General features: G+C 41.1%; 1 long non-coding RNA gene across 1 annotated transcript; it reads left to right on the top strand.

Annotated features, from left to right (window-relative positions):
• LOC134423817 (uncharacterized) lies at nucleotides 1-24,854 on the top strand. Its single transcript, XR_010029199.1, has 3 exons — nucleotides 1-215; nucleotides 22,702-22,770; nucleotides 24,577-24,854. It is a non-coding gene; the product is annotated as an uncharacterized LOC134423817 (long non-coding RNA).
• The last annotated feature ends 259 nt before the right edge of the window (nucleotides 24,855-25,113 follow it).

Here is a 25,113-nt window from a genome sequence, read left to right as displayed (position 1 = left end):
AGCCGAGCTGCCCTCAGAAACCCTGGCCCCAGTCTTCAAAGGGATCTCACTTGGAGACGGGGAGAGCTGCCCGCGTTCCCAGTTCCCACCTGGTAACAAAGAGCAGCCAGTCCTTCATTTAAAATGCTCTGGCGAGGCACAAGGCCGGACTCCTTCAGAGGATGCAAGTCTGGACTTGAGCCCCCCAGCTGAGCTGGTCCTGCTTGATTTGGAAGGTGAGTGCCTCTTTATTGCCACGCTCTTAGAGCTGGGACTGGTGGGACTTGAGTTAACTTTTTCCTTCTTTGGTCAAATGGGTTACAAAAACAAGTGTGCTGGTGTTAACTGTGGGCTCCAGCCAAGGGCAATGGAAAACCTCAGGACCCAAGAATTTATCTGTGGAGAGTAAAAGAGGGCAAATGACCTCTTTTGCCCATCAAAAGCAAAAGATGGGTGACAGGGAAGGAATAGACGCCTCTCTCCACAGAGTGTGGCCTGTCACTACAAGGACGCCCTGTGGGACTCTCACATCTCAAGTGCTCAGTGTGTCACTTGCTGGTTCCACCTTCCCTCTCCCCCCTGGCTGAGGTGGCTGCCCCTTGGCCATATGGAACACTGTGTCCTATGGTCTCTTTCCCTCTTTTGACCCCACAGGCAGACTGTGCTGGCTTCTCTGGAAAAGCAGCTTATGGTGGTTCTCCCTGGCCTGTGAGCTCTGCCCAGAGCCCCTGCTTTGGCAGTGGGTGCTGCAAGCCTCTCCTGTACCCACGCCTGTCAGTGTGGTGAGACAGGGCAGATACTGTACTGTATCTGTACACTGTACTCCAGCCTGTTCCCAAAATCCTGTGTACATTGTCCTCACATCCTTGATGATGTAAGGTCCTTTTGTTGTAGCGCTACAATCTATGGCATCATGGATTTTCAAGGAAGTAATCTATAGCTCTGATAATAAATATTCAGAGGGCACTGATAAGTTTCTTCCTTGGAAATACATATTTATAAGGAGACTCTAAGTCCAGTCTTTATATCCATTCAGTACAGATAAATGAAAACCAGAGCTCTGCATTGCTGATGGCCTGGAAGTAAAAGGATTGATTTCAGTATCAACTGGTTGTCTGGGCTGCAAAAGATTTTCTTTGCCATCCTTCACAGCGATGTGATGGAAAAATCCTGATAACATGCAGAGATATTAGAGTAAAATGCAAATTTTACCCCCTATCTCATAGGATTTGGTGTGTTTCAGAAGAAGATAAAGAATGAATGGCTTCCTCAGGAGCAGGAGGCAGTGTCCAGCTTTGGAGCAGAATCTGAATCTAAGTTAGATCTTGTGTTGCTCAGCTTCCAGCACCCTTCATGATAGACAAGTTGCTTGGGGAGCACATTCAACAGATGGGCAGAAATCAGCAGCAGGTGTAATTGGTGACTTTGAAAGATGGGGAGCTGGCAGGAGAGAGTGAGGGATAAGATCCTGATAACATTGCAACTTTCTGTAAACTTGTTTTGTTTAATTCCATTATTTTGAACATATGGTCCCTCAACTTCTCACAAGCCTTTAAATTTCATTTCCTAGTGTGACTGAGGGATCGTTATTAATGCAGGATGGAGGGAGGTGTGTTCAAAAATCCGTTTATCAGATAATGGGATTAACATGAATACCTCCCTAGTCCTGCTTTAGAAACTTACTTCTAAATCTACATATTCAGTGACTACAGCAGCCACATTACAGCACAACAAATGAAAATGCTGGACAAGCATTTTAAGCCCTTCTCTCACAGTTCTGATAATAAAGTTGGGGCCCAAGAGAGGGACAAACTCTCTTCTCACTAAGTGTTGGAGGATGGGAGCTCCTCTGCTACTGATAAAGTGAAACAAATGCAGAGGAGATGGCAGCTGCATTTGAAGCAGAAAAGAGCAGCACCCAAACACTGAAGAACACTGTCCTGGCTGTACCTGTATCTCCTTTGCTTTTTATTTCAGTAGGAGACATAATGGACACAGACAGAGAAGAGGAAAGATGCAAATGATTTAAGGATAAGACCAGACCTAAGCTGTCCTGTATGAGTCTGGCCATGCCACAGCTGTCTGTTTGCAGGCACTGGCATTCTAAGACTTTTTGTGGTTTCATATCTTATCCCACACAAATTCTAGGCTTTGGTTTTTTCCTACTTTCTCCCATATTCTTGACAGTTAACTGCATTTTTAATACATAAATTGGAGTTTGAGGTGTTTCTTCTCTGCAGAAAAGTCTCATCTCTAGAAACAGTTCTTTGAGTTTAGAACACGATCAACCACTGCATTTTTACTATTGCAAGCATTTTACTTTCATTTAAAATAAAAGGACGGGAAAAGGCATCAGAGGTTCTCTATGTGAATAAGCAGAACAATGTTCTTTTCTACAGGGAGAAGGATCTTACTTAGAGTGAATTTCTGTTTTGCACTTGGCCTGCCAACAAAGCTTCTAAAAATTATTTCCATGTGCATATAGAGTTTAATTCAAACATTACCATTTTCTCTCTTTTAAAAAATCCTTGAATGGAAAAATACTATGGTGGGGTTTGTCTCAGGAAAGGGATGACAAGTTTCTCTTTTTTATGTTTGAGCAAAACTAAAGCTGACACTGTGAACCTGTAAGTGTTGTCAACACAACCTGTAGCTTTGTAGCACTGGCCTTTACAGTTCTCTCTCTGCTTGTTTCACTTTCACAGAGCAGAGATGAAGGAGCAGTTTCAACAAGCAGAGAGCATTCACCATTTGCAGAATGAGGTGGTTTCTAAGAGATGCTGGTTTCTGCATATGTATCATCCTGGTTTTGGTAGGAAAGCCCTCCCCTGTGCACCCTGCTGCATTATCCTTGTGCCCCTGCTGCAATTCCTGCCCTGCCCTGAGGTGCTGATGGTGCTGGTGGGGTGGGCATGGGTGGAGGAGACTTTTCTTACCCTGACTTTGCAGCTGAAGGCAGCATATCCAGCATCCCCCAAGTGCAATGCTCCCACAGTGCTTGTGTTTGTGTCCACCTACTGAAGAACATGCACAAATTTAAAAGATTAGCAGTAACACAGAAAAGTACATTGTGAGATAGGATATGGAGTTTTATGGAGGAAAAGGATTAGTAGATAGTGCAAAAAGCTTCTGCAGTAAAAGAAGTGCTGAAATTTTAATAACCTAAGGTATTAAGTTTTTATCTCCATTTTTCTAAAGCTCTGCATCAAGGTTTTTTGGAGGCATAGGGAGGATTTACACACATGCATCATCTATTAATGGAACCCTGAAGTCAAGCAAAAACTGCAGACATCTTGAGACAAGCCAGGCTCAAACTTAGCAGTTCTTCCCATCATATGAGTCCAGCATGCAGGCACAGGGTCACTGTTCTGTTTTGGCTCCTTCAAATGACAAGGTCAGCTGGATCTGTGTGAGTCCAGGACAACCATTTCTCCCTTTGTAGAAGTAGAACATTGGAGCTGTTTACTCTTCTTACTCGTAGAAGTAACACTGGGTCACTGCATGTGAAGGGGGCTTTTCTGCCCTCTTCTACTGCAGGGCCATGGAGACAAATGAATAAAAACTTTTCCTTAACTCTCCCTGCTCACACTGGCATGGTCAGCCTGTGCCAGCCAGCACAGGGTCTCTGACAGGGGATGGCTGTAAACATCCCCCTTGATCTAAACATCCATATCCCTCTCTGACAGGGAGCTCAAGGTGGATACAGCAGGAGCAGGGGAGAGTAAAATATATGTGCAGGATGCCTAAATCCTCAAGTCTTAGTAGGTAGACAGAGGTTTTCTCATTTTTTCCTAGCCTTATTTTCTCACTATGATTACACCCTAACTTCCTTTGAAAGGGAAAAGAGACCATTCCCTCCCAGGGAATTGAGTCCATACCTCGATTTTTTTTTTTTTTTTTTTTTTTATTTCGTGCATATCACTGCCAACAACCATGTGTCCAAATCTGACCTTACAGAGATTTATTTTCCACTAGATGGAGCTTGAGTATTTCCTCACCACACATCCCTGCAGCTCCCTGCATCCATGCTCTGCTCAGGAGCAGCAGCATCCAGCAGTGCAGTTATGGCTCTTGGCCTGCTCTATTGGTATCATTCTTGCCAGACCATATCATTAATAATATATTTATTTTCCTCTGCTGAAAACCACAAATTATTTCTTAGTGGAAAGCCAGATACCCCACAAGCAAATTCCTTGTGGGAGGATTCCTGAAGTCACACACTTGTTTGCAGAGTAGTGAAGTCCTACAGATCATCTGAGTGCCTTTTTTTTTTTTTTTTTTTTTTTTTTGTAGTCTTCATTGTAGCTGTGTTTCATTATAAGCTTTGGGTTTTATGGTTTGGGAAAGTAACTTCCAAAATCTGGCTGGACTCTGTTCTAGTTCAGTGCCATTTGATGGCAGAATTGTCTGAATCCACAGAGCTGTGGTGATGATGGTGTGGGCTGGTCAGGCTGTGCTGTACATTGGCTCTGAAGGTCAGTCACATTAGGGTTCATGTCACTACTAAAATTTATTGCAAAGGGTTCTAGACAGATATGAAAGCTGTTCTGTGAGGGGCTCTGTGATGACCACATAATCATTGGTATTTTGTTGAAGCCTGATAGGAATGAGAAGTTTAATAGTGTTTCCTGAAAAAAAATCTTATTTCCTGGTCTACAAAGAAAAATAAAAACCCATTCCTTTCCTTGTATCTTCTGAAAATCAGCAGTGAGCCTACTGGGTAATTTTCTGAGGTTTTAATACTGTGTATGTGCCCTTGTCAACCCACGCATATGCTAATTTCCACTGCTTTTATACTGTGTATTCCACAAGCAAAGTCTTTGAGCTCTTTGAATAGGAAAGGAGTTTCTGTTATTGAGGGAGGAGGAAATTACCAGCTGCAGAAGGAATTCAGGGCTAAGGAAAGTAAAGCTTAAGGTGAAGTCTCAGACCTGAGACTCTACATCTCTGAGGGGATGATATAAATCAATCTTTTAAACCAGCTTACATAGGTGAAAAATGGTCCTCTCCTAAGTATTGCTTCCCCAGACAGTTAGGAAATACTTATTAATCTGTATCTGTATTAAATCTGTGACATAAAACTGAGGGCAAGAGATGCATCTGTAATTTTCAACAATACTGACTGAACCCCTGGAGCTGGACTGACATCACCCTGGTGGTTCATGTGAGGCTGTACAGAAATGCAGTATGAATAGACTGAAATGTCTTGGAAATCACAGCAATACCAATAGGAAGTGGCACAAACATGGGGTGCACTGAGCAAGCAGGATTCCTCAGGCAAACATCACATAGCAATATTATTTCCAGGCTATTTTGTTTAAATTGAGACTTTAGCTGCCAGACAATTTATCAACTGAAAAAATCAAGATGTTCTTTAAACTCAAATTTGCTGATCATCATTAAACTCTGGTGAAGAGCTGTTTTCCCTTCTGAACAGGAAAGTTGGACTTGCTCTTTACATAGCAGTTATTCTGCTACAAGTGAAGATTTTGGCCAAAATTACACCAGTCATCCTGGAAAGCCCAGGCAGGTCTGGGGCCTGACAAGGTGCTCAGCTCTGAGCCTTCCCTAGGCACTGGGACAGCTCAGGGTGGGTGTCAGTTTTCTGACTTCCCTTGCAAAGTGGTTATTCTGCTCCAGCCCCCAGTGATCAGTCAATTGTGCACTGTCTGCCTCAGCAAAGGGTGTCCCTGTGAATGGCTCCTGCTGCACTAGCTCCCCCAAAATACTGATTACAGGGATAAACAGTGTATGCTGGGAACTACCCAAAGTGATGGGTGAGCTTTTTGGAGCCTGCCTCTGTTGCATGATTCAGTAACAAAAGGCATTGCCTTTTTTTCTCCTCTTGTTCTCTGGCTATTTTGAAAGTGTGTTTGGTTTCCAGAGCTAATGGTGACATTGTTTGCTTGCCAGTCCTCTGATTGGCCATTGTACTTTTAAATCAGAGGGATTAAAACTACTGCTCTCTAACTGTTCTGGAAAAAATGTAACTTTACAACTGGATTCAGTGGCAGAGAGCAATGCTACTCACTACTGCAGGAGGGCTGCTTGCAAAATGGTCTGTGGCTGCAGTGGGGGAAGGTGTTGCCTGGCAGCTGGTAATGTAATGATCCAGCTGATATGTGGATGATGCTGTTATAGCTGGTTTGTCAAGGGCACCTGAAGAGTCAGCTATTGCACTGGGAAAGCAATGGAAAAGTTACCATGAGAGCTCTCAGAAATGAATATATCACCACTTCAGGGTCATCCCTGCAATGTTGTTTCACATTTCCAAGACTCATTTCTGAAGGGAAAAGCACTTGGATGATATTGCTGGACTTTGGAGTTCCCAAAGGCATCTCAGTGGGTTGGTGCCAGGTCAAGACGAGGCTGGCTGAATGATTTAAGCTTCTGTAAGTCCTGTCTGAAAGTTGGGGAGACAAGCACATTTAGGCTGAAATCAGAAACAGTCAGAGATGTGCTCAAAGGGAGGTAAGAAGTCTGTCACATACCCAGAACACATCCTCCCCACGGAGTGCAGGAGCTGTCAGACACACATCTCCCATCTGGCTATTTACAGCATTCTCACACTCCAGGCTTTTTGATTTGTATTCATGGAGAGGGACAGAGAAGGGTGCTTCTGCTTCCAAATGAGGTTAGAGCAGAAGAGTGTTCCTAGTGCTCCTTTTTATCTGCCATCTTTCCACCTGCCTGCCTGCAGTAATGATAATGCCCACGGGATTTGCACTTCAGCTGGAGCAGGAGAAGTTCTCAGAGCCCAGGGAAGAGGGGGAGGCTCGCTGTGTCAGAAAACACCAGAAATAAAACTGCCAGGCTCAGGGCAGCCCAGATCAGGGACACAGATTGGAAGAGTTAGGAGGGGAGTGATTTACCTGAGGGGATTAAGGATCCAGCTGCAGGGCAACAGCAGAGCCAGGGATGAATGTGGAAGTCAGAGAGAGTAGCCAAAGCCTCATAGCAGCTTCTTGGGTGCCAGGCTGTGTTCCTTCAAAGGCTGCATCTCCTCCGGAGGGAGCACTTCATCTCGCAGTCCGTGCGTTCGTTTGTCAGCTGCCTTCACACCCAGCCCTCCCACACTCTGCAGTGACTTTCTGAACCCTCTGATGCTCCTGTGCTCAAATGTATTTCCTTATTACTTTCCCCTGAGATTAATCTCTCTTGTCACCGCACTTCAGGCTATGCTCTAAGTTGTTTTTTTGTTCTGTTACTCTCCGTAAGTGCTGGTGTATAACTGAGCTGTCGCAAGAACAAATCAGCAAAATAATTGCCTCTGACGGGGTGTTCACATCATGTAACTGCCAGTGTCTGGCACAGATATTCAAACTAGCCAGAGAAACTTCTCTGAACCACAGAAAGGCTTTGGTCTGAATGTGCTGTAGGTCTGAGTGTTAACTGCCCATCTTGTCTCACCCTCAAGGTCCCACTCCTAGCCCGCCCCAACCCCCAGTTTGGAGGCATTGCCATCATGTCCAACCTGGAATATGAACTGATCTGTGAAAGATTGAGAAAAAAACCACAGCTGCCTCAAAACAAGCCTCCCCATGCTCACTACCCACAGCCCAACTTAGTGGCTCCAATTAACACTCAGGGATGGAGTTAAGGATCTGATTTAGGGGTGGGGCTGGTGGGGTTACTGCTGGTGCCTGTCCATCCTCTCATGCTCCCTGGAAGCTGGGCTCATTGTGCCTGAGCTCCAGCTCATCTTCAGTCTCCAGCTCAGCACTGCAAAGCCAGGCAGAACTTATAATACCAGGGAAGAGATGAGAAACTGCACTTCTCACATGGGCATCTTACTTAGGTGCACACAAACAGGCTGCTTACATGCTGGGTTGTAATTTATCCTGTTCTCCCTTCATTTTGATCTTAGAAGGAACAAAGACTAAATTTTATGAAGTGTGTTCAAGTGTTTAATGATGCAATTAGGAAATGCATTTCAAAGTCAGACTAATTGCCTGCCTACACCATCAGCCATTTAAATAGTTTTAAAAAATCTATCCCTTCAGTACTTGCCCCTTTTTCATAGAGAAATTCCTTCTACTTGGGCACCCAGCCCTGGTTGCAAAGGCAGGTGAGTGACACGGTGCAGGGGAATCTGCCTTCAAGGAAAGGAGTCTCTCCTGCAGCCTTGGGGTTTCTTCCTCCTCCCATTTCATGTGCATCCTCACTCCTCCCCTGGCGGACAGAGTGACACTAGCCATGAGCACAGGAAATACCTGGCAGTGAAACAGGGAGGCCAGCTGCACTGCAAGTGGTGGTGCAGAAATTCAGGAAATTGAAAGCCCTGAGGTTGCTTTGACTCCCACATAGCCAAGATCATTTTCAAAATCACTGAGCCACAGAATACTGACAACTACAATGTCCAAATATACTGCCTGAAACCAACACCAGAGTACAAGGAGGGCTCCCTGAATGTGTCCCTCATTCTTGTCTCTTTCTCTAATCTGCTACTGACTGTTTTGGAAGACTGATTCAGGCCAGCTGTTCATATGTATGTATTTATACACAGAAATATTTTCATCTGTTACTGCTTTATGGCTATCAACTTCAGAAAATATTTATTAAAGATTTTAAATTAGCAATCTGGTTTAAATTACATAAATTTTGTTAATAGTATATATTGATGAGGAGAGAATTGCACCCAAGAGCCATGTATGAAGACATGTAATTTCAGAGTAGCTCAAAATTTTCTTCTTAATACCATATACAGAGATATGTTAGGATTTTTTGTGTTTATTGCTAGACTAGTACTGGAAAACTGCAAGCTACTGGCTAATTATCACTGTTATTAAATGTCTATCTTAGTGCAGAATACAGCTTATGAGCTTTAAAGCTTACACTAATCAAGAAGCATGATCAACTGGTGATGTAGGTCACTTACAGCTCAGCTGATATGTAGCTGCCCTGCACTGATGTCATTGCTAAACTGATGAAATAAAAAGTTATAGTTCCATGACATTAAGTAAGGAAATAATTACATTTTGATTATTAGGGAGTCAGTCACCAGTCCCATTTGCACAAGCACTCGAGCTGATAAAAGAGCAGAAAACTAAATGGATTCAGTAATACAACATCTGAATTTTATCAGCTGTAAAAAGCATTGGATAAAATGTAAGTCTTCATTGCTGTAATATTGTTATTTTAACCACAATTATAGTTAAACATTGCAGAGGTACTGAGAGGCATGTGGTCATTGGGCTGTGGGCTATTGAGAGGGAATCTGTCTAAATCTCTCTTTTGTTTGTGTAATGCAGAGATGGCCCAACATGTTTTTTGAAAACAGATGTGAACACACATCTCAAGTGCATGTCCTGACCACAATGTGATGTAAACCAATAATTACTTTCTTCATTCCCTGCAAAACTGTTTCAGTTGACAGGCTGCATCCCACAGGACATTGTTGATAGTCAGAGCTTTCTCCTAGAAGAGAAGTGATGCAGATTTGCATCTGCATTTCACTCCTGGCTTGGGTTGCTCTCTTTACTTGGTTGCAAAGTGCCTTAACATGCTTAGAAGAAACTCCTTGTATTGATGCTTGGAAATGACTAAGAAAGAAATCAGTGTATGTCAGCAACTCTAGAATAACTCTGCATCCTGTCAACTACTGAGCTACTAATTCCTACTTCCACTGATTTCCGGGGAACATAACCTCAGTATTTTTACATACTCATCATACTATAAGAACTTTTGCCTTAGAAGTTTAGAAACCTCTGTGCACGTTAAGCTGTCATGCTGGTACTTATGGCTTGGTTTTCCTTTCATTGACACTGGTGTAACTGAGGAGTGGTTTGGTGAGAGGGGATGGAGATCAGCACAGCACTGCTGATTCATAGCTGTGGTTCATAGTTCATGGTAACTGCAGCCCTTGGCCGGCAGAGTTACACCAAGGTAAGGCACTGCAACTCAGTCCTTGAATTCAATGCCATAGCTGACATCTAAATGCTTACAATTGGAGGCAAGTAGTTCATGGCTGTGAGGTCTAGGACTGCTTAGCACAGGTATAGAAGGAGAATATTCAGGAAGAATTTAAAAGGTTGAGAGTTTATTAAAGCTTAGGAAGTAATTCACAATCTTTCCTTGGATTACTTGGATATGCATTTTAATATTGTCTCCTTTCTAGTTTAAGTAACATTGAGGTCAAAAAACCAAAGTAGTAAAACCAAAACAGTTCACAGTTCATGGTGACAGTTGTCCTTAACTCAACCAGAACAGGAAAGGAGCCTTTATGATACAGCAGAGGACTCTAAGGACACAGCAGCAAACTGAACTCATGTTTTGCCTCTGGCAGTGTACAGTACAAGTGTAAAATAACTTAAATAACTTGGTTTCAGTTGACAAACAGAATGCCTGAAATGGGCTGCTAGGGATACAGCCAGCTTCTATCCTTCTTCACTTCACTAAGTTCTTCACTTAGTGGTGCTATTCTGGACTTGCATTTATGAAGTAACTTGCCCAGGGATAAAGAATCTTGTGAAGGCTTGGTTTGCCATTCTTTGTGCTTACCGGAGGATGATTTTCCATGGAGTGCAGTGAATACTGGGTTAGACCCAAAACTAATTAATTTTCCAATGGCTTTTTCTAGAAGTTATTTTTAGTTTATCCTGACCTAGCTGCATTGTCATTTGTTAAGAGCACGTTGGTAATGTAATTCAATCGGATGTACTACTACACAAGAGAATCCATAAAGCAACATCTTGTGTAACAAGAGAGATGTAACAGGAGTTATCAGGTAGGAGTTAACATTTCCATCAGCTCATGGTAGGAGATTCTGTGCAACATTAAACAATCATGGTTTACAAGTTGAAACAGTCCATCAATGTGAAACTAAACACCAATGATGGTAAACCTTAACTCTTGCTTTTAGCTATCTCTGGTATAAGAGTACATCTCTGTCTAGGTGAACACTGTTCCATTTTCCAAGCCTCTGCACCAGGAGATTTGCAAAGCAGTGGCTGCCTGAACTTCTTACCATGAGGCAAACAGCCTTCTCTTTTTCCCAACTCCATTCTTGTAATTGGCTGCTGTTTTTTAGAGATAGCTCTTTTTCCCCCCTCCTCACAGAACTTGGCCTGTTGCTGATCCCAGTCCAAAAAGTCACAGCAAAAATTTCAGAGTGGAAAATTTGGCCTCACTTCTTCAAACAATTTGTTAAGCCACAATTTTCAAATCTGACTTCTAGACACAGCTCTCTAACATGTGTCCTTTGAAGCCACCAGCAAGGATTTAAGAAGCAATTGCCTATGTGTTGATGTGGCCTTTCTGACAGCATTCACCACATGCCAAGGAGGGAATGAGCCCCCAGTTCAGACACTCCAGTTCTTCCTGTCATACCAACATAGGTAATCTAAATTGATGATTTCTTTAGGATCAGCAGTGGGAACAACAGAGCTTGAAGTTAAGCATCTACTTGAATTTGTGTGTAATGCCAAACTGGCATCTTAAATCTGCACTCAGGCCTCTTAACATAAAGCTGAGTGTCTTGGCAAGCTTAAGTCCACATTAATTATAAATCCTGGTGACACAACCCATTTAAGAAGAACAGTAAGAGCAGAAGCTTCCTTAAGTGGAAGCAATCTGCTTTGTTGTGTTTCAGTGTAGCCAGAATACTCGGAAGATCTTTTTTATTTTATTCTGTTCTCTCTCTCATTATCAGAGTTTCCAAAAGCAGTATGGTTCAGTCAATACTGTTTTAACTAGCTTGTTCCTTTATCTGGTTAGTCATTTTAAGAGCTATCTACTTGCTTAGGGAAGTCTGTATGTTTTGATTTTATTTTTATTCTGAATGACTGCAGTCATCCGGCTGTTTACGTGAATGATGAAAGTCTTTAAAAGCTCTGATTGATTTTTTACTCTCTTGGTCCTGTTACATTCCAGATTTCTGCAAATGCAGAAGTATGTATGTCATTCTATAAAGCAAAGGCTGTTAACAAACAGTAAATAAACTAACCTGGACTTCTATTGTAATGGCAGACTAATGAGCCAAGTAATTTGAGTGGTATAAATAAGGAATGGCCAGGAGCGAGGGAGGCTGTAAGAGAGTCCATTGTAAGAGGAGACTGGATTTACTAAAGCCTTTCAGCAGAGTGATTATTTAATAAAGAGCCTTATAAGCAAAGGTCCTGGGCTGGAGCCTGCTCTGTATTGCTGATAACAGGGTAACAGTGTTAGCAGGATCTGGTTCTCTTGAGTTCCAGTAGAACTGGAGGGGAATCTGAATTGATGATCCAATATGATGCATTTGATATGTGTACATACAACAGATTTTGAAGCATCACAGTATAGGAAATATACAGGCATAGGCCCTGGAAATAACACTAAGGTGCAATAACAGATGAGCAGGAGACTTTAGAGATTATCACCAATTATTTCAAGAAAATGAGTGGATCTCATTCCACAGTGCCAAGTCCTTTACAGACATATTGCTGGACAGAGAAGTGTTTCTATTGCCTCAGCTTTCAGAACTGGTTTATGGATATCTTTAAGAGAGTTTCTTCCTTGCACAAATCCTGCCAAGGTGTGGATATATCCAGAACATTTATTTTTATAGGGTGAGCTGAAGATGTATTGGTAAAGAGAAATCCTTGCTATCCCCATGTGAGATCTTCCTTAGCCAATATTAAACATTTTCCCAGTGTATTGGCTGCCAGCAAGTGGCACAGGATACTGTAACTACATTTCTGTCTCGGTTTCCTATAAATTTTGACTCTGCTTACTTATGGCTATGTTGAAAGAAGATGGTATAAATCTGAGAGTTTTAGCTATTCCATCCTTCTGTTCAGTATTGAGGTTTCAAAATGATTATAAGCTCATGCCTATAAAAATGTCCTTGTTTCCATCACCTGTGTATGGCTTCCAGGCTACATACTGGAATTTATAGATATTGTGCAGCTTACAAATGCTCTATGGAGATTTTTGAGGAACTGTGTTCTCCTCAGGCTTTGAAACTGAGATCATATTTGAGAGAAAATAGTGTTTAGGGAACAGAGAAAAAGAACAGCCTGAGCAAATGTAATTTCTTATGAGTATAATGGGTGGAAGTTTAAAGCCATTCAGAAGTGGCTGGAAGAGACTCTTGAGTTATTTCAGGCCCTGCAGAGTAAATGTTCAGCCCCATTTGTACAGTCTATGGTGATAAGAACAGAGATTCATCACCTCAGTTCCATGGTACTGGTTGATGCCAGTAAGATTCAATTCATGCCAGGAATCATTCAGTGCTAGTGAGAATGGTCCTCAGAGAAGGACCACTGCATGGCAAACTCACAGCCAGTGTCTCTGGGTTTTTCATTCCCCCAGACCTGAATGTTGTGTCATCCTCTTCTATTTAGATGCCAAATGGCACTAAGCAATGGTCTCTGCAGCGTGCAGGGAGTGGTTTGTCCTTCCACAGCATTTCTGAGTTCTCAGAAATTCCCAGAGAGCTCTGGGAACCTCGTTGGGCCAAGCAGACAGACATCAGTGCTTTTACAAAAATACATATGACTGGCACTGTGCTTTAAACTGAAGAAAAGGTCTTGTAATATCCTTCAGATATTTGTAGCACGGATCTGAAACTGTAGCTTGAGAAATGCTGACAAAGCTGATTAGACCAGTTTAAAATACAGAAATATTTGTGCTTTACAAATACTGACCACTCTTCTCTGGACTGGTTCAGCTTGTTTTTGATTATATTTTGAATTTGTGTCATGTTGAGTTTTTCCCTGTAGCAGGTGCAGATGAGCATGAAAACTGAAGCAGAGAGCAGCAGTGTGCTGCTTGGGGAAATGGCAAGTGACTCTATAATTTACTCAGTGGTGTGTTTCTCCTTATAATTATTGCTAATTCAAAAAAAATCACTTTGAATTGCATGGCAGCATTGTGTAAGATGAGTGTAGAGATAAAACATGAATACAACCTGTGCCTTGTAGGCTGACAAATGAAGTGTAAGGTGCTATTGTTTGTTTACTGACTGCCTAAGCATGAGATGAACGATTATCTCTGCCTGGAGAGGCAGCCCAAGGTTTCCAGTGGTATCAATCTTCCTGTTTGTGATTCATTTGTGCAAACACTAGAGAGCTGAGCATGTAACTGAAGGCAATTACCCAATTACTTCTCTGCCCCTTAAAATGGTTTCTCTATTCCTTTTTGAAACTCAAGATTGCAGTGGAGCAAGACTGGGATGGTGAGCCCTGCTCCTGGACATGACAAGGCAGGTCCAGGCTCACAGTCCTGCCTGCAGAACTCCTCCCTGGGAATTGCTCCTGCCCAGCAGCAAGATGTTTCCAATGAGCTCACAGGGAGTGGGAGGAGGAGCTGCATTCACCCAGGAGCATCCAGGGCAGCCGAGATGTGGGAGCAGCCTCTTGCCCTGCCCTGGAGAAGGCTGCACCTCTGTCAGTGTCAGGAGACTGCGGGACAGGGCTGGTTTTAGGGTGTGACATCTTTTTTGTGGTGCCTGTGCAAAGGTGTGAGGAAGCAGCAGGGGGAGGGCTCCCCAGCTGGCTGAGAGCAGGATGTGAAATAGGTGGAGCCCTGGGCCTGCTCTGTGCTCTCCATGGCTCAGCTAACAGCAAACTCAATGGGGAAGCTGGTCTGGGCAGTAAAAACCAGATTAATTAGTTAGGTGTGAGCCTGATGAGTGAGTCGTCTTCCAACCCCAGTCTTGCCAGGACAGGTAATGCTGTTTTCCCACACCAAGCATTTGAGAGTTTGGCCTTTACTGGTGCTGCTTTCTTTCTGGTTTTGATCTGTAATACTTCATTCATTCCACTTTTGGCCATCTGATTCCCCACAAAGCACTGCTTGTCTGCAAATCAGCGGGAGGAGTAAACTGGGAAATGAACCAGCTCCCAGTCACAATTGTAGAAAGCTTACCCTGTTTAGTGGATTAACAGAAAAGTGAAGTGGTGACTAGACAGTGGTTTGTAAATATTTACATAACTAAGATATCTGAGAGTATTGGACTCTGAAATCCAGTGGACACCTTAGATTAGGGATAAAGGCTTGCCTCCATTTGGGATTGAACACTGTAACAGCTTAATAAGGGAGGGCTAGGCTGCTTTGCATTTGAAATCATTATGTAAATAATTGTTAGTTTGGTTTTTTTTTAAATTAAGGACTAAAAATACCTGGTTTCACTAAAAAGTAAAGTCTGCATATGGGACATACCAAGTAAAACTCCCTGGCCTGTAGCAGGAGAAAGTTTAGACTAATAGCCTGTGAAACTACACTACCATTAACCACTAGAATCAATGTTTTAAAATTAACTTGGCAGTTCACCAGCAGCTCTTGAAGAGAGCACTACAAAGTGAATTTTGGAAATGTAATGAAAGCAACACCATAACAAGACTCAGAGTCTTAATCTCCCAACACACCAGGCCATTGAGGACCCTGGAGAGAAACCAGAATCACCTCTTGGTCTGTGAGAAGTACCTCAGACGGGCATTTCTGTGTAGCAGATGTGCTCGCTGGAGCACATAGAACACCAGTGACTTAAAAATATATTCTGCATTGTCTATGTCAAGTGTTGTTAACATTTTTCAGACCTTTCCCGTAAGGCAGCGTTGGAAGGATGGGGAATAATTGTCCCTCAGGAAATGCACTGTTGGCACAGCCAGCTCACAGCCCTATGGACTAATTAGGAACAGAATCTGCAAACAAACACAAATCATTATTTGACCATACTAGCTTTCTTCTGGAACTCAGTTTAGGTGCTAAAATAATGTGCACCCCATTAGCTTCAGTCCTGAATGTTCCTGGTTTGCCCAAACCTTGTTTGTGTAGCTGAGTGCCTGCAGAAGCATTACTGGAACCTGATGATGATGAAAGAGGTTCATTCCCATGGATCTGTTGGAACTGATCTCCCAGGTGATTGACTCTCCCTATCCACACATCATTTCCTGTCTTTCTTTGCTCCAATTCACCGTTGTTCAGCTTTTGTCAAAACAGAAAAAAAAAAAAAAAAAAAAAAAAAAAAGAGAAAATTTTCTGCAGGAAATAGGGATCTCCTGAGGGAGATTTTTTTTTCTTTTTAACTCCTAACCCCTAGGAGCATCACTGCATTGCTATCAGAGTGGAAATGTATACGGCACAGGCTGCAGCCTCAGCTATCTGATCTTCTATAGCACAGTCTACCCGTGTACCAATTTGTAACACGTCCAAAGCCTTGTGAAAGCATCCCCATGAGTAGAATTACATGTGTCATATTTATTTAATGATAGATTTGCTAATACAGCACCTGCTCAACAGAATTGCAGACTACATTGAAATCAATCACTGTATGCAAACTGCTTCTAGCAAATGGGGCTAGAACTGAACTGTGCAGATCTCTGTGTGGTTGCTCATCTTTTTAAACACAGCTATTAATCTGGAGTGTCAGACTTTTCAGACATATATTAGATGGTTTTCTGTTACTATTGTGTTTAACTAAATGAAAACTGGTGCCCTCTTTAGACTTGGAACCAAACTGCTGGAAGTCAGTGGGTGTCAGGAGTCAGGGCCTCTGTGTAATTAGGGAGAAAATTCAGTTTCCAGTCTAGAGCTCTCTCTAAAGCTTGAGTTTCTTCTTTGTGTGCATGTCCTGGGAGATGCATTTAGAGATGTTTGAGCCTGAAAAGGCCATATTTGGGTTACCACTTTTTGGAGATGCTTCTCTGGGATGCATCTTTTTTGTGGCTGCAGTGAAGTCCTCTTGGGCTCTGACCTGCTTCACAGTGGGTCTATTCTGCTCACCCTCCACATCAGATATGCCTGAGAGAGGGAAAATCCCTTTCCACTGCGGTATGCTGACCTAAAAGAGCCTCTGGGGAGAGAAAAAGGAACGAGAGCCAAAGGGTCTCATTCCCATCCCATTTACATCCCCATTGTAATTCCACTGGCTTATCTAGACTCCTTCCTGGAGGACTAGCACTCCTAAATGCCCCCAAAATACAAAAATAAACATTTGTCTCTTTACATTTCAACAGAGTTTCAATGCTTTGGGAAACGGTTTTATTTAATTTGTGTTTTTCATACTCACTTGGAAGCTGGAAGTACTTGAGCTATAAAAGGAGTTTTGTGCACTGGATGCAGCTGACTTGATTTCCATAATGAAAAATACATGAATCATCAGCTGCAGGAGTATGTCCTGAATGTTTCTGAAAGTGTTCCCCAGAAAGATGGTCTAAACGTTGAGGCAAACAAAAGAAATCTAGTTAGTTTGTATGTGGGTTTTTTAAGGCACTGGTATTAATGATAATGTGAATATTAAATAAATGTTGCATTAATGATAACTAGTTAATGTTTAATTATTAGTTCAGTAAATAAGGTAATTATTCCATATTCTATCAAAGTTATGGGGTTAATTCTGGTCATCACTGGAAGGAGAGCCAGAATCCTTCCATGAATAATGTTAATGTCTTTTATTCATGGTCCTAGATGAAGAATTAGGTGGGTATAAAAACTGACAGTGTTTCTTTAGCTTCAGAGGCAAGTTTCATATTGGTGTTACAGGCCCTCACTGTCATAAATCAAACAAGATTGTTCATCAGCTCCTTTCCATATTCACTTCTCTTTTTGGTTAATAGACTATTTTTCAGACCTGCCACCACAGCAAGCTTTACCCACTCAACTATGGGAGAGCTTTTCTATAGCAGGAGATACCAACAGTAAAATTGTTGCTCAGCTGTAAGTGTGCCATCATTGTCACTCTAAAGGGCACTGGCAAATGAAAAATATCTGACAAATTGACAACTTGACAGCGACCCGAGATGGTGAATTAATCCACCTTGGCAGAAGGCTGTTGATGAATATTTAAATAGGTTAATAGTCAACATCAGAACCCTGAAACCAAATACAGGCTGGCAGCAGTAAGGAACAGGTAAATCTGATATCTAAATTATACTGTTACTAGTGTGCTTCAATCTCAGAATGGAAATCAGATCCTCAAATCTGAAATAAAAAAGTTAATAATCTTCCCTTACAGACAGTTCTTTGAGCAACAGCCTTTTCTATCAAAAGAAGGTACTTGTTTCTTTAATTTGTGTGTGCCCTTACACAGGCAAATCCCCAGTTCCTTATTCAGCTCAAAGACACACACATTCAAATAAGAAGATGAGTAAGTTCACAAAAGAGAAATATATTAAAAATAAGTGAATCCCATCTGAATTGGTATTGATAAATTTTGAATATATCCACGAGTCTCTCAATTTCTCTGTTCTTTCTCCCACAACACAATGAGAAATACTCCTTGTTCCAACCATGTATGACAGATAGACAGGAACACGGCTCTTTGGGGTGGCTTTCATGGTGTTCTCACAGCCAAGATCTGCTCTCCTGAGGATGTCATCAGCCCAGCCCCAGAGCTGGAGCTGCAGAAAGTGAGAAGTGAGAAAGGAGCACAAGGATGTGTAGCAGTGGTGTAGATGATCCAACCTCAGCTCTTCACTGCGGTACTTTCTGGGTCACCTGCAGTATCTTTTTGGCAAAATGCACAAGGGCAAGCTCAGCTGGCACCACACACATTTACCTTGCAGAGTTGCATTAAAAATGTACAAGTTGGACAATGCACTTTGTCCGTATCACTTTCAGGTACTTTCAGGTGGCATTCCTCCAAAGGGCTGATGCAGTTCAATAACAGTGGGTTTAGCCATCTGTGGGCTCCCTAATGAATTCTTTGACTAACCCAGAATCCTGTTTGGCTCAAGAAAGGCTCCATAGCAGCCAGGCAAGTTGGGTGCACTGGAGTCTATCTATTGTCTAAGGATAACTCAATTCCATGTTAATAATAAGAGCTTGTGGTGGTCAAATCCATTCTCATTGTGTAAATCAAAGAGTTGTTCTTATGAGAGTCTGTTCTTGGTCCAATACTAATCAGTATTTTCATTAAGAATTGGGATTTGGGCATACTGTGTTATTATATTTGCAGATGATACCAAGATGGGAGGCACTTTGCAGGAGAAAAGGTAAATTCAAATAAATTTTGGTAAAGTAGATAAATAGTCTGGATGGTGCTAAAATAAAAATGGTAATTTAAAAAAATTAGGAATTATTTAAGAATAATGAATTGCACAAGCACTAGATATAAAGTGACCAATTTGGCCTGCCAGGAAAAAAGTTTCAAATATTAAAGAGCATACATTTGCAAGTAGTCAAAAGCATAATAGCTGTAAGGGAAAAAACAAGCATATCTTGTTATGGGTTATACAAATACATGTGAGATAAGTGAAATTATTTTTCCATTGCGTGCAGCACAGATAAGCCCTCAGTATAAAATACCAGCTCCATTTGGTACTTGTAGATTTGGAAAAGAAGTGGCCAGGATAATGTCCAGATGACAGAAAAAAAAAAAAAATAACCACCAACAGATTTTATCAGAAAACTTAAAGAAACTGGGTGATCTTCAGGTTAAAGAAGTAGGATTATTTTCATATAGTACACAGGCATTTCTCAGTATTAGACTTTATATTTGGGCCAGGAGAAGAAGCAAAAACTGTACCTATTGGTGAAGAATATCTAGGTTAGAGGTTCAAAAAAATTTAACATTTTGGGGGATATTGAGCTTTTATGATTGATTTTTAGGAGCAGCTGGGTGACCAAATTTGGCTGGTGCAGCAGGCCTTGGGCAGGAGTGTGGGACTGGAAAACTGCTGTCCATTTTATTTTCTAGAAAACAATTGCTTAAGTCCTGAAATATATGAATATATTTTTTGTGGAACAAGCAAAACTGAGATAAGCAGAAGAGAAGGAAATACAGTAACTTTAAAAACATGGAAGACTATTTTGTTTGCTATGGCTCATCAGCTAATGTTTCTTACAGATCTATTTTAACAAATAGATTCATAGGTAGTATGATATTAAGAAAATAAAATCAAAGAATATTTGTGTCTCATTTGCCAATTTATAAATGTGAATTTTCTCTGCTTAAGAATAATTTTTATTCTAGGAAGCAAGAAGTAGAAGGAATAGTATGTCAGATGTGTACTTGCAAAGAATAACATCAGTTAGGTCTACACAGGATAAACCTCCTGTGGCCCTGCATTGTTCCCACTCAAGGCAATGAAAAGGCTGCTATTTTTTTCAGCTGGACAATCTCAGAGTTATTTTAGCAATTAGGTTCACATAATGAATTAATTACATAAAATTATAAGCAATTTGTAGACAAATACAAAGAAATTAAATTAACTGGATAAATTATATGCTGTGAACCACTCATCTGTAGTACTTATCATTTGCTATTTTGTACCCTTAGAAATATTCCAAATAAGAAATACAGTCTAATAAAAGTGATTTAAAGCATATAATTTTTACAAGATTGTTTAATTGATATGTGGATTATTTAATAATTTTTTGTGAAATTATTAAATAAATTCCAAAATATCTTGTGGAAATATATCACAAAACACAATCACTAGTACATTCTCTCTTGTTTTTCTGAGTCCAGCATTTAAAGCTGCACTGGAGCCTGTCCCTCCTGGCTGTTTTTCATTGAGCCAGTGAAATAATTTCAGATTATAGCAGTGGCACAAATCCTAGGGTAAAATCAGAAACAGGGTCAGGTTGCTCACAGGGAATTCAGTGTTCCAATGCTAGAACTGATTTATTATCAACTAGTTTGTTTATAGCTATCTTTGATATCTTCTGGCTACTTTGAATTATGCATTGTTGACATAACCTCAGCCAACCTCTACTGATATTAATAAAACATTGAAAACAACAGATATTCAACTAAGGACAGAGTAAAAAATGTTTGAAGACCTCTAGATTTGTTTCAACAGGGTGAGGCTTAACATCTTATAGCAATAACATCAATACTGTACATTTGCTGTGATCAAACCTACAGTACCGAAAGAAAACTGGCAGAAGGCTAAAAACCAAACTTTTCATTCCATCAGAACCATTAGCAACTAAAATTGTCTCCTTTCAGAAAGGCAGGAAATTGGGAAACAAAAATAAAAATATGTGAGGAAATTACAAAATATGGGAGATTTATAGATTTACAGCTGCAGCAGGCCTAGATGGAGAAAGTGAGACAGCAGAAAAGGGATTAGGATTAGGATTACTTATGCACTTATATAACATTTGTTCTAAATTTGATTACAGTACTCAGTAAAATGAGAACTCAGTATTCATCATGCACAGCAAAAAAACTTGATGTCAGCATCTTCATTTACATTTGCAAAAATAATTAGGAATCATTTGTAAAATGCTTTAATTATGTTAATCAGCCAATGTTTTGCTACACTTTGAAGACATAAAGGATTGTAGGAACTTCAGACAGAGCAACCATATGTTTGTTTGCCTCATATGGCTGTAGGAACATCATCTGTCATGTTCATAGCTTTTTTTTTTTTTTGTCTGCAGAGTCCCCAGTTATCCCTGCACGGTAGATTATTGCACCATACTTCTAGAATACTAGGCCATGAGGGGATTTTTAAAAAATAATAAATATATGCACACACCCTCTCCAGTTTTGAGTATCCAGCTTCAGCTTTATAAAGCTTAAGTGCTAAACACTTCCTATGTGTTTATTTATTCTGCAGCTGTTTCAGAAACTTGACTGAAATGGTAGACAGGTTTTTGAACTCTGAGCCTATATGACTTTTCTTAAAGCTTAGCTGGAAATGAGATGTGAAGGTGTTGTGGAATCAGTGATGCCATGACCTCTCCTCAGACTTTACATACGCTTTTCCTGTATGATACAAAACTTGACTTGAAAGTGATATCCAACCTAAAGGCCAGAAAAGTCTCATTCCCCAAGAGCAGCATTAATTAACCCATTTTACTATATTTCTGCCAAAATAAAGGAGGGGAGGGGAAAAAACCAACCAAAAGCCTTTTTTGTGATTGCTGTGAACCAAACAACAATGTGCTGTGTCTGTGTGAGGGAAGCCTGGCCCGGGACAGGGCTGTGGTGGGAAGGGAGGTCAGCAGCAGTTGGGAGCCAGCCTGGCATTCCTGATGTGGAGATCTGCCCAGAGGCATGCAGGGTGTTATTAGCACAACGTGAACACACTTGGTTCGGGTGGGAAGGATGGTGGTGAAAGGAAAGCTGGTGGAAAGACAGGTCCAATCATAAATACCAGCTGGAGATGTGATTAATTTACAATTTCTGAAGAGCCAAAAACTTTATTGTAAACATTGTGTTGGAAGGAAGAGTTGTTTTTGCCAGCTTATTCTGTTTGGTAGATGCTTTTGTAAAACCCTTTTGCTATATGACATGCATCTCTGTTAGCAAAAATTGCTTTCACAGTTGCACTAATGAACAGCCTCTCCAGTGCTGAGCAAGTACAAGATTTTAGCTTCATCTGTGAGACCCTCTCCTACCCACTGATATATCTGAAACCTGTGTTCATGACCAACCTTGGCAGATCTCTTCTGTTCTGTCCTTTGCCACCCAAGGTGTCTGTATCAGTTTCAGATGAGGCACTGAAATTTTCTTCATCTCCCAAGGTGTCTGTCTTGCCTCTCCAAGCCTCCTTGCCTTGTTCCCTGAGGCATTTGTGTAACCCAGCCAGGCTGGAGCCCCGGGCTTTGTCATGGACATGCCTGTGCAAGGGAGTGACCACTACTCTTTAAGGTACCTGAACAAAGCAGGGATGGGGGCATGAATTTAATCTCTCACCCTTGAGAAAGGGAGGAATAGTCACCAATATCACAAATATTGGCTAATATCCTGCCACTTACCATTGAGGCACAGGCTTAAATAAACGGGAATTGGTGGAGAGCACTGAATTAAAAGGCTCTGGTAAATTGTTTTCCCTTTTCCCTTAGGTGAGTTGAGAGAAAGGAAGACTCTGGAAAAGGAACTTGTATAATCACAGCTTGTTGCTGCTGGGACAGGTAAGATCCACAGGCATTCAAGCTGGGTTTTCAGCATTCAAGCTGGCCACAATCCAGCCAAGAGCACAGCTGGAGGAACACCTTCAGAAATATCTATTTCATCATTTGAGTGCACTATAGGAACATGTTAGCTGGCATTATATGAGCTAACTCAAATACTAAAAAACTGAATCCTGAAGACAAAAAATATGTTAGTTATGACAACTTACTGCATATCTAAATCCCACAGAGATTTATGCAACTTGTAAAGTCTGAACCAGAAGGTGCTCTCAGAAAACCTCTATCCAATTCAGCAGTTTGCCCTCCAAGGCATGGGAAGCTGAAGTTCTACATGAGGGTGCTTGAAATCCTACTTCCCACTACCTGGAGAGCATTTCATATATTAGATGTTACACTATTTTGAAGCAAGCTATTGAACTAAGAGAGAGTGTACAACCATGTCCAGAATCCCCATGTTCCTTTCCCACAAAGATCTCAAACTCCTCTTCAAGGTAGCATCCCTAGGTGTGGAACTGTTTGTATCACAGTTGTCACGGTAATGTCCCAGGGGACTGGTGTCAAGGGAGCTGGAAACCAGGCCCTGTGTTTATTCTCCAGAGTTCAATCTTTCTTTATCCACTCAATGATCTTAACTGAAGCACTGCAAAGTAGAAGAAAAAAAAATTCCCTGTAGAATATCATGAGTTCTTTATTGAGATGCATCATTTTCTGCCTGGCAATTTTTTACAAAGGTTAACCAAGAGGTGATGTATGAATGCCAACAATCATTAGGGCTTATAAATTAGAAAAGGAAATTGTTATTAAAAGATGAGGATAAGAATGAATAAGTTGGAAAAGTGTATATTTATAAATCATTAAATAAAGAGTCTGGAGAAAAATTCATATTTTATAAGGTTATCCTTGTTTATAATATAGAATTGCAAAATTATGTCACTCCAAGGATATATTAGAAATCAACTAACTTTCCTGAACACATTTTCTAACAAAACCATTGTTTTGCAAGATTATGAGTCCTCCACTTTCCATCAAGACAGGGCCATTGGAGATGTTCCAAACTTATGAGCCATGGGTTGAAAAATTGTATTTCTTCCCTAAAAAAAATAAAAAAGCATGAACAATTTGCATTTTATACTTCATCCTGGTCATGGTCAGCTTCATGAAGATAAGGGATGGCTTTCCAGGATTTCCTATTTCTTCTCATCTTGGATTGCTTCCCTGGGGAAAAAGAAAACAAAACAACTTTAGAGAAAGCATGAGATGAACCTTGCAGCCTACAGGCAACATGTAATTAAAAAGTTAACAGTGAGGCTAAAAGGGAAGATGAATTTTAATGTTTTCCACAGCTTCCTGTTATCCTGGGGCCTTGCAAACTGAGTAGCACTGATTGTAAACTCTCTTGACTTGTATTTAGCAGGCCAGGCCATTCCACAGAGCCAGGGATGAGGTAAGTGCAGAGCATCTTCTGGTGAAGTGTGGTGCAGTGCAAAGTTCTCTGTGCCTGCAGGGCACTGACAGGTTTGACCTTCTGTGTGTCACATGGAGCCCCTCACCTGACATTTGAGATCCAGATCTCTTGAGCTTCATGTGTTCAGTAGAAGTTGAAGTTCTACACTCAACAAAGCTCTCAAGTGAAAAGAAGAAACAGCAGTGGAAAGGTGAGGTGTGACATCAAGATCCAGGTTTTAACAACTGAGAGAAAGGATAAGAAGAAATAAAAAAATACTGCATTATTGTGGAGATCCAGTAAGTGTCTTGGAAATGTCACCTTGTGCATCCTGTCATTTAATCTGATTTTATTTCTTTCAGGGCACAAAAAGGGAGTGACAAACTGCTCGCAAGGTTTCCCTTTAAAAAGTTCAGTTTGTTTTTTAACTCTTACTTTTTCCCTGAAGACTGGTTGCTCTAGGTAAGAATACACATGTGTCTTTAGATGAAAAGCCTTGTGACTGAAAATCAGCCACTGATTATCTCTATATAATTGATGCTTCAGTCAGTAAGTGAATGCTTGAGGAATAAGGATGCCTTGAAGAAGCCCTGTGTCTCTCAGGCAGCCCTTAACCTCAATGGATTAGAAACAAAACAGATATTTTTATAGTGTGCATTTTTAATTAGCACTGTAAATTTAGAGAAATTACAAAATATTTCAATAAAACCAAAGGATTTTTCCACCAGGAAAATGATACTGTAAGGAGTATTACTGGTTTTTGCTACAGAAACCTACATCCCTACTCTGAACTTCCATCTCTACTCTGCACCTCTTTGTCTTTTCTGTTTTTTTGTCTCAAAGGACAGAGGTGTTTTCTAGATGCAACACAACAGCTGGGCTGCCCCAAAGTCAGTGCA

Source organism: Melospiza melodia, chromosome 12 (assembly GCF_035770615.1).
Source record: "Melospiza melodia melodia isolate bMelMel2 chromosome 12, bMelMel2.pri, whole genome shotgun sequence".
In the NCBI taxonomy this organism is placed as follows: domain Eukaryota; kingdom Metazoa; phylum Chordata; class Aves; order Passeriformes; family Passerellidae; genus Melospiza; species Melospiza melodia.
The sequence above is the reverse complement of the archived record's forward strand: the minus strand, read 5'-3'. Positions and strand labels throughout refer to the sequence as shown.